The 9,740-nt window shown below is 31.1% G+C and overlaps 1 long non-coding RNA gene across 1 annotated transcript; it reads left to right on the top strand.

Annotated features, from left to right (window-relative positions):
* Positions 1-5,714: 5,714 nt before the first annotated feature.
* LOC129313049 (uncharacterized) lies at positions 5,715-8,387 on the top strand. Its single transcript, XR_008593838.1, has 3 exons — positions 5,715-5,854; positions 5,958-6,021; positions 8,314-8,387. It is a non-coding gene; the product is annotated as an uncharacterized LOC129313049 (long non-coding RNA).
* Positions 8,388-9,740: the final 1,353 nt, after the last annotated feature.

Here is a 9,740-nt window from a genome sequence, read left to right as displayed (position 1 = left end):
AATGTTTGATATGAGTATTGTTTAAAATGAAATAGATGATATGTTATATAAAATAGTATATTATGATTTACTTTTATATTGTTGCATGTGATTGTCAATAAGAGGGAGTTATTCTATTATTAAGATTTTTATCTCACACCCATAGTAACATTTTTACAAGATCGGGCAGTGATCAAGGCAAAGGAAAAGTGTCTGGGCTGGCTTAGGGTTGTGAAGCCGTATGAACTCGGAGATTTTATGATGAACTGTGAACTTAGATATATATGTGTATATGAGTTGCTACAGGATTGCATGTATGTTTAGAGTAGTAATTTTGTGGAATGTTAGTCCAATTATATGTATATATGGTGAAGTAAATCAAAGGCTAAAGATTTAGGTGTATATGTGATAATTTGTTGTACATGTTAGTAAATCTTAAGCCCAAGTGTAAAATTATGATTAAATGAGTAATTTGGGACTAAGATTGTATTGTGAATGTGATTTTATGTCAATTTATAGAGAAAAAAAGGGCCAAGTGGGCCAAGTTATGCCAAAGTGTGTTAGATTATGAAAAGTAAATTAATATGGAAATTGACCATTGAGGGTCAAATTTTGATATATGTATATAATTGTGATATGTTGTGATTAATTAGGTTTATTAGGTTCTTTTAGACTTGTTTCAAGCCTTGTGTAGTCTAATGAGAGAAATGGATCAATTTGAGCTCTTGGGTGTGTAAAATTTTTTAAAAAGGTGACTTTTTGCACCTAAGTGTCAAAATTTTGATTAGAATGTTAGATCATGTCCAACCTATTTCATTAACTAACTTATGAGCTAAGCTTTATATGGGCGCTTGAATCACTCCAATCAGACGTCGTATGTGAAAATAACAAATGTCGGAAGTTCATCATTTTACCGTAAAATTAATAGTAGAAATTTTAGACAGGTGCACTACGGCACATGGTGTCACATGCCATGGTGCATAACATAAAAAGTTAGGTGTGCGGCTCTATGCCACATGCGGCGGTGCATGTATTGCACGTCATGACACATGACCCATAATTCAACCTTATTTTATAGTTTTTATGGCATGCAATGAATGTTGTAAATACATATGAATGGCTTCTACTATGTGTTACTCAAATGTATTATGGTTTTGATGATTTTACGAAACAAGTCTTTAGTCAAAGCTTTTCAAATAAATTTTTGATTACTAATTAGTGTGTTTAAGTGGTAATTCTGTTAATCTTCTCCTATATCAAGTAGATACAAGGGAGGGTTGCATCCCAACTCTTCCAATGCCTAAACCTTAACATTCTAGGTAGAATGCATTCTGGGTTGAGCAAGCCACATATATGTATCCTATCTATTCATTTTCAATCAAGCAAAATCCAGTTGTTGATAGTGGCAAAAGTTTCAAACAAAGTTGCGATTTTGATGATGACTTTAGAAGTTTTGCACTATTCTCTCGTTTTGTGTGATAGCTCATTTTTTTGCCATCTTATTTTATCATCTAAAAGCCATCCAAAAATACCCTCAAAGGTCTAGAAAAGCATCTAACCAAACCTTAAACCAAAATAACACAAAATTAGTCTAAAAGTATCGAATTAAAAACCAAGTGTACAAACCCAAAGCAAGATGCGCATTTTTCTAATTTAAGCTATCAAAAAATATACAATTGAGCCAAAATAAATTAGAATCAAAAAATATGATGAAATAACATGGAATTTTAAAGGATAACAAATATCATCAAATAACTTAAAGGACATTTTTCAGATATATTGACACAAAAGGACCTGGCAGAGTTAAAATATTTCAATAGACCCCATGATCCACATCCCCCATTTCCCCATAATTTTATGAAATAAGAGCTACTTTTGTGAGGCCCATAAACTATGCCCTCATCCCATTATAATATAAATAGATTTTGGAATTATATTATTAATTTTTGTTGGGACAATATATATATATTACAATTATTATTAATTTTATTTTTTATAAAATATTAAATTTTTATGTATGCTCCTATTCTAGACAAGTGATGGAATATGGATGAGATTTAATTACTTTTATTTAGAATCATTATATTAGTATTGTTTGAATAAGGATATTGTATATCCATTTGATTATTTAAGGTTTATTAGATTTGATTTAGTATCTAAGGTTTAAAATTATTCGATTTAGTACCTATGATTTATTTTTATCTTTAAGCATTATCTCAAATAAAATAAAATATCCTGGACTAGCTGGATACCTTATTGCCATCTTTTAGATTATTATTTCTATGATTTTATTTAGATTTATATTTATTATTATTTGATTCTTTCTAGGGGTCTATAAATACCCTTAGGGTTCCCCATTTATATTCAGTTTTGAGCATTGAATAATAAGAATTCCTTTTTTTTTTTTTGCCTCATCCCTTTTCACTTCCCCCTGCCTCTTTCATGTTTTACATCAATTTGGTATTAGAGCTAGGTTTCACTTCCTCTACGCTCAACTCATTTAAGATCTATTGAAGTCCCAAAACCAAACAAGTCTTTAGAAGAAAACCGTGTACATCATCATCATAATCTATTTACAACTATCCAGACGTTAGCAACTACACCATCACCATTACTTAAACTCCACAATTTGCCTAAATCATCAAGTTTCATCATCGACTCCCACCTAACATGCCCTTACCTGCCACTATCTCTTTCTAGATGTGAAATTCAAGTGCAATGCATACAACACACATATGAAGTTCCCATTGGCATGTGCACTCCATGCACCACATGCCTTACGAGCTCCAAAAGCTCCAGATTAATACACTATTTGTTTTGAAATTTCATCCCATCCTAAAGTTGTTCCTCCAATTTAACTCTCCAGAGGAGAGTTCTTAAGCAAGTGAGAAATGATGAAATGTGGATGAGATTTAATTACTTTTATTTAGAATCATTTTATTAGTATTGTTTGAATAAGATATCGCATATCCATTAGACTATTTAATGTTTCTTAGATTTGATTTAGTATCTAGGATTTAATATTATTTGATTTAGTATCTATGATTTATTTCTATCTTTAAGTATTATCTCATATAAAATAAAATATCTATACTAGCTAGATAACTTATCGTTATCTTTTAGATTATTATTCTATGGTTTTATTTAGATTAAGATTTATCATTGTTTGAGGGCCCTATAAATAGCCCTAGGGTTCCTCATTTGTAATCAGTTTTGAGTATTGAATAATAAGAATTGCTATTTTCCTGGCAACATCCCTTTTCTCTTCCTATCTTCTCTTTCTTATTTTACATCAATTTGGTATTGGAGCCAGGTTCTACCTCTTTCCTTGTGCTCAACTCATTTGAGATCCATTAAAATCCCAAAACCAAAAAAGGCTTTAAAAAAAAACCATGTACATCATCACCATAATTTGTTTACAACTATCCTGACATTAGCCGCTGCACCATTGCCATTACTTTCAACTCCACAATTTGCCTAATCATCGAGTTTCATCATCGACTCCCACCTAACGTGCCCTCATGTGCCACTATCTCTTTCTACATATGGAATTCAATTGCAATACATACAACACACATATGAAGTTCCTATCAGCATGTGGGCTCCTTGCACCACATGCCTTACAAGCTACACAAGCTCTAGATTAATACACTATTTGGGTTGAAATTTCATCCCATCCCAAAGTTGTTCCTCCAATTTAACTCTCCAAAGGAGAGTTCTTCAAGCAGGTGAGAAATGATGGAATATAAATGAGATTTCATTACTTTTATTTGGAATTGTTTGAATAAGGATATTATATATCCCATAGATTATTTAAGGTTTATTGGATTTGATTTATTATCTAGGGTTTAATATTATTTGATTTAGTATCTTTGATTTATTTTTATCTTTAAGTATTATCTCAAATAAAATAAAATATCTGGACTAGTTAGATACCTTATCCTCATCTTTTAGATTATTATTTCTATTATTTTATTTAAATTTAGATTTATCATTATTTGATTTTTTCTATCTAGGGGCCTTTAAATAGCTCTAGTGTTCCTCATTCATATTCAATTTTGAGTATTAAATAATAAAAATTTCTATTTATTTGGCCTCATTCCTTCTCTCTTCCCCTCTCTTTCCTGTTTTACATCAACAAGCCTATCTCAAACAGATTTTTAATTTTAGTTTCACTACCACTACTTAAAATTTATTTTTTTATGTTTATAAAATTATACTTTTCTTCGTATTTAACTTTTGTTTCTTTTCTTTATGCGCCTTATTTTTAAATTAATTTCATTGTTATTTATTATTTAAAGTCAATTTTCAATAATAACTCTTGACAACTTTCGATGCATTTTTTTACATGGAAAATTTTCTGATAGTAAACAGAAACACGTCATTCCATCGTTTTTCCGCTCCTTATTTTATAGTTTTTTGTTGGATGATTCGTTCTTGTTCTTCAACGCATTCACACGCAAATTGAATACTTGGTAGACATATTTTAAAGGGAACATTATATATAGGCCCTAGATTTATTTATATATAAGATCCGCAAAGTTTGAAAACCACGACCAAGTTCATTAGGGCTTGAATGTAATTTAAAATTAAGATATAATAATAATAATGCCCTTACTTATTAGGTTTAAATATTAGATTTATAAAGTTATGGTTATAAAATATTGAAGTGATAATTGTAAATTATTGACAAAATAGTTGTAAATAATTAATGTTAAACTTTATTAGTAATATATGATCAGTTTAACTATTATATATGAAGTTATAATTGTAAAATATTGATATGATATTTTAAATTATTGATGAGCTAATTGTACATAATTAATATTAAACTTGTAACGCATAATCAATTTAACTATTGGATATATAAAGTTACAATTGTAAAAAGTTAAAGTGATAATTGTAAATTATTAATGTAATAATTATGAATTATTTGGTTGTTGTAATGTATTTTTAATAGGGACATTGTTATCTTTTTACCTGATTTCAAATTATACTTAAATCGTTTTTGAATTTTGTGAGCCTTATTTATAAATATAAGCATGCTTCATAGGACCTATATATAATTTTTTCTATTTTAAAATAAGTAAAAACATAATTTGTTTAATAATAATAATAATAGAACTCCCTAACCTCCATTGCCCGTGAACTTTTTCTGCTTTCAGCTCCTATTTTTCTTTCTTTTTTATTTTTTCCAAATTTCATTTTTAAATTTAGTTTTCCCATTCTCATGCCTCATGCTAACCAATACAAACCCACTATTACAGAAATAGCTATTAACAGCTCCTTTAGCCATCGGTTGTAACAACTATTGTAAAAAAAAAAAAACGGTGGCATAAGTGTAAATAAGTATTAATTATTTAATGTCAGTTATACTTAAAACCGATGTTAAAAAGTATACCACATTGGTTATAATGTTAATTGACATTGTATATTTTATTTAAAAAAATTATTTTATTTTTTTAAATTTTCCACATCGGTTGTTAGGACAACCGACCTGGAAAAATTATTCACGTCGGTTCCTACAGGAACCGATATGAAATCATTTGCCAAAAATAAAAAAAATAAAAATGCATGTTTCCATGTCCGTTCCCTAAGGAACTAACGTGGAAACATTATTAACGTTGGTTCCTTAAGGAACCAACATTAAAACGTTTATTTATCTATCCCTTTCCCTGTCAGTCAGTTTCAGATTCCTGCATCCAAAATTTCAAACTCAGTCACACAACTCTAAACCCACAGCCGCATCGTCTATTCGCCCCTGCTCTATTGCTGCACATCACCGTCGTAGTCCCATCCACGGAAGCCCTTCGCCATCACTGTTGCAATGCCGTCCTCCTCTCTGCTCTGTTGCCACATCATCGCTTCTCTATTGGTGGGTATGCTGATTTTTTTCACTTTTTTCTTGTTCCTTCTTCCTCCTCAGTTGATTCTTGATGGTTTTTTGTAACAATTTCATCTTCCTTTCAACAATGCAGTGGCAGATTTCTTCCCTCTTTGTCGTTGGTGTTGCATTTCAGATTTACCTCTTCCTTGTTCCAAGTAAGTTATTTATTTATTTTTTTAAATTTATAACAGATTAGAAGTTGTTTTACATTTCAATTGTCATTTGTTGCATAATTTTTTTTTCATTTAAATGGTTATGAATAGAAATTTTATTATTGTCAAATGCTATAATTTTTACTGTCTAATATTAATTAATTTTTTATTGTTGATATTTTGGAATGTCATAATTTCAGAGGAGATTTTGAAAAAAAATGTAATTATTAAAAATAGAAAATTGAATATGATTATTTGTTGAGTTAATTTTGTTTAGTGAATGTTGAAATTTTGAGATCATATATAATTTGTTAATTTTTTCCAAATTCAAAAGAATATAATTCAACTAAAAAATTTTAATATACTTTATTTTTTTTTATTTCTTTGGAATTGTTATAAATTTATAAATTGCTTAGAATTACTTATAATACTTGAGTCAACAGTTAAATTTTATGTTAATTAAGTAGGTAGTTAAACAATGAACCATAGTTGGATGAATGCCAGAAGAACGAGTAAAGAATATGAGAATGGGGTGGAATATTTTCTTGACTTTGCTAAATGGAATGTTTCAAATAAAAATGAACTATATTTTTGTCTATGCATCAAATGTTTTAAATGGGAGTCGATTGAGTATTAATGAGATAAAAGAACATTTGCTTTGTGATGGGATAAATTTGAGGTACAGAAAATGGATATGGCATGGTCAAACTGAAGGGATGAGTTCAATATCACAAGAGAAAGAATAGATGTAGATGCTTGGGATGATAGAATAGAGGATATGATCCGTGATATTGGAATGGAGTCCTTTGTGCAAGTACATACATATGAGAGCTTACAAAGTGATGCAGAGAAGCCATTATACCTAGGATGTAAAAAGTATACACGGTTGACAGGTGTATTAAGATTGGTTAACTTGAAGGCAAGATGTGGGTGGACGGATACAAGTTTACTTGGTTGCTTGAATGTTTAGTAGATATGTTTCTCGACGGTAATACTCTTCCCAATTGTCACTATAAGGCTAAAAAAATCTTGTGTCTGATGGGTATGCAATATAAAAAAATACATGCTTACCCTAATGACTATGTGTTGTATAGAAAGGAATATGAAGAGCTACATAAATGTCCAAAATGTAGGGCGTCATGATATAAAGTAAAGAAGGACGCGTGTGGTGATGCCAACGATATCACTAAAGGCTCACCTTCGAAGGTGATGTGGTATCTTCCTATAATACCACGATTTGAGCATTTGTTTCTAATTCCACATAAGCAAAGAACTTAAAATGGCATTTTGATGAGAGAATATCTGATGGTAAACTTTGACATTCGGCTGATTCTCCTCAATGGAATAAGATAGATCAGAAGTTTCTAGATTTTGGTAGTAAGTCAAGAAACCTTCGACTTGGACTCTGTACGGATGGAATTAATCCTTTCAGTAATCTCAGTAGCACACATAGTGCATGGCCAATTCTCCTGGTAATTTACAATCTACCTCCATGGTCGTGTATGAAATGCAAGTATATATCATGTTGACCATGATGATTTCAGGACCAAAACAACTTGAAAACGATATCAATGTGTACTTGGCACCCTTGATTGAAGACTTAAAAATGATGTGGGAGGAAGGCATTGATGTGTTTGATGCTTACCAATAACAATTCTTTAAACTACATGCCATGATTTTTTGCATGATAAATGACTTTCTTGCGTATAAAAAATTGTCTGAATATAGTGTTAAAGGGCATAAAGCAGGTCCTATTTGTGAAGAAGGCACGCACTCTCAACATCTAAAGTATGGAAAGAAAATAGTCTATCTTGGTTATAGGAGATTTCTTGATCGGTATCATCCTTATCGTAGGTTGAAAAAGGCTTTTAATGGTTCACAAGAGTATGAATTTGCTCCCAAGGCATTGAATGGGGACCAGGTCTACTAACAGGTGGAAAGAATTTGATGCTACCCGTGAGATGAAAAAGCATTGGTTAAAGAATGTTGTTGAGTAGTGGAAGGATTTCAAGTTAACACTGACTAGAGAGTACATTCATGCAAATAGGAAGAAGGCAAGTTGGGATCCATGTTAAGAGTACAATTTTCTTAATCAAGACACTTGGAAACAATTTGTGGGCATCTCAAAATGACCCTGAATTTCAGATAATAAGTTGTCACTTAATTTGTATATAATGTTTTATATGACGTTATTAATTTAACTTTTTTTTATTTTGTATAGAAATTAAGTGCCGTAAATAAATTGATACAATCACAAAATCTATATCCTCATTACATGTCTTGTGTGGGATATAGGAAAGTTGAGCAGAAGCTAATTGAGGAAGATCTGAAGAAAATAGAGGAAGCAGTAAAATTAGATCCCACCATTGTTATTCAGCCCCCACCACGTCCAACTTGTCAAACAAAATGGAAGCCTGGGAGGATTAAGAAAGGGGAGTATATCACTTCAGAGGCTATTACAGTTGTTGAAAAGATTGTAAATAGTTTAATAATTTAATTTTTATAATTAATAGTTGCTGCAACTTAAGTAATTACTTGGCTGATATGTTGTAAGATTCACTAGAGGAGCAAGTTTCTCAAGGTTCCTTCACTCCAAATGGAAGGATGGATATTTTATCAAGTGCAATTGGAAAGCTAAAACATCCCGGTCGAGTTAGAGGGATTGATAGAGGAGTTGGTAACAGACAATACTTTGGACCAACTCCATGAAGTTCTCCTAGAGGTATGTCTAGAGATGAGATCCATCAGTTAGTGGCCAAGGTTAGGGAGGATACTCAAGCCGAGGTTTGACAAGAGATTCAAGCTGAGGTTCGATAAGAGGTCGCGTGAGAGTTTTATGAATCATTTCAGGAAGACATGATGGCAAACTTTGTGAAGAAATGAAATCTATGGTCTTTAGCATGACAGTTTTAGGAGTTGATCATATACCCTAGGTTTGTAGTACATAATTTAATTTTAACATAGATTTGTGTTTAAAGTAATATAACACATATTTGTGTTTAATTTAATTTAACATAGATTTATATACAGGCTTCCCCTACGATACCAAGCACGAAAGGTAGCAATAATCTACCAGGGACAATGGCACTAGTTAATATTGATCCCCACGTACCAAATGACAATGAAGGAACTTCTTGCAATCTTTATCTGGAAATTCCAAAAAAGTGTGTTTGTTGCCGAAGGTCAAGTATAAAGCTTGAGTCGACATTTCCTCATCAGAAGATTAAAGAGGACCAAGTTAGGGTGACAATTACACGTGATCAAAAGGGTGAAAATAACACACCCATGCCATTTCCCACTTCTGAGATTACAATTGTAGGTCAAGCAAAAGGTTCTTTCATTCTATGGCCAAAAAATTTGGTGTCAAAGATCAATACATCATTGCCAGAGATAAAGAACAAGTTAATATTATAATTATTTCTTTGAATTAATTAATTACTTAATCATATTTGGTTTATGTTTTAATAGGCACCTAAAATGCTGTTAAATTCCCTGTCTAGTATAATTGCGTGAAATTTATAAAAATATGAAAGAAGGCATTACTGTTAAAATGCCACTTGGGCCAATTATTGATGGGCAGGTATTTTTATTCTTGCATGTGTGTATGGTATATATATCGCATTATTTAATGACCATTAAAATGTTTATGTATTGCAGTTATCATTGGTCATTTTGTGTTATTTATCCGAATCAAAGTGTAGTATACTGGTTTTATTCTTTAG

The sequence above is a fragment of the Prosopis cineraria genome, unplaced genomic scaffold (assembly GCF_029017545.1).
Source record: "Prosopis cineraria cultivar Desert tree isolate PC_DT_omini unplaced genomic scaffold, ASM2901754v1 PC6, whole genome shotgun sequence".
Taxonomy (NCBI): domain Eukaryota; kingdom Viridiplantae; phylum Streptophyta; class Magnoliopsida; order Fabales; family Fabaceae; genus Prosopis; species Prosopis cineraria.
Note: the sequence above shows the minus strand (reverse complement) of the source record. Positions and strands in the feature narration are given on the sequence as shown.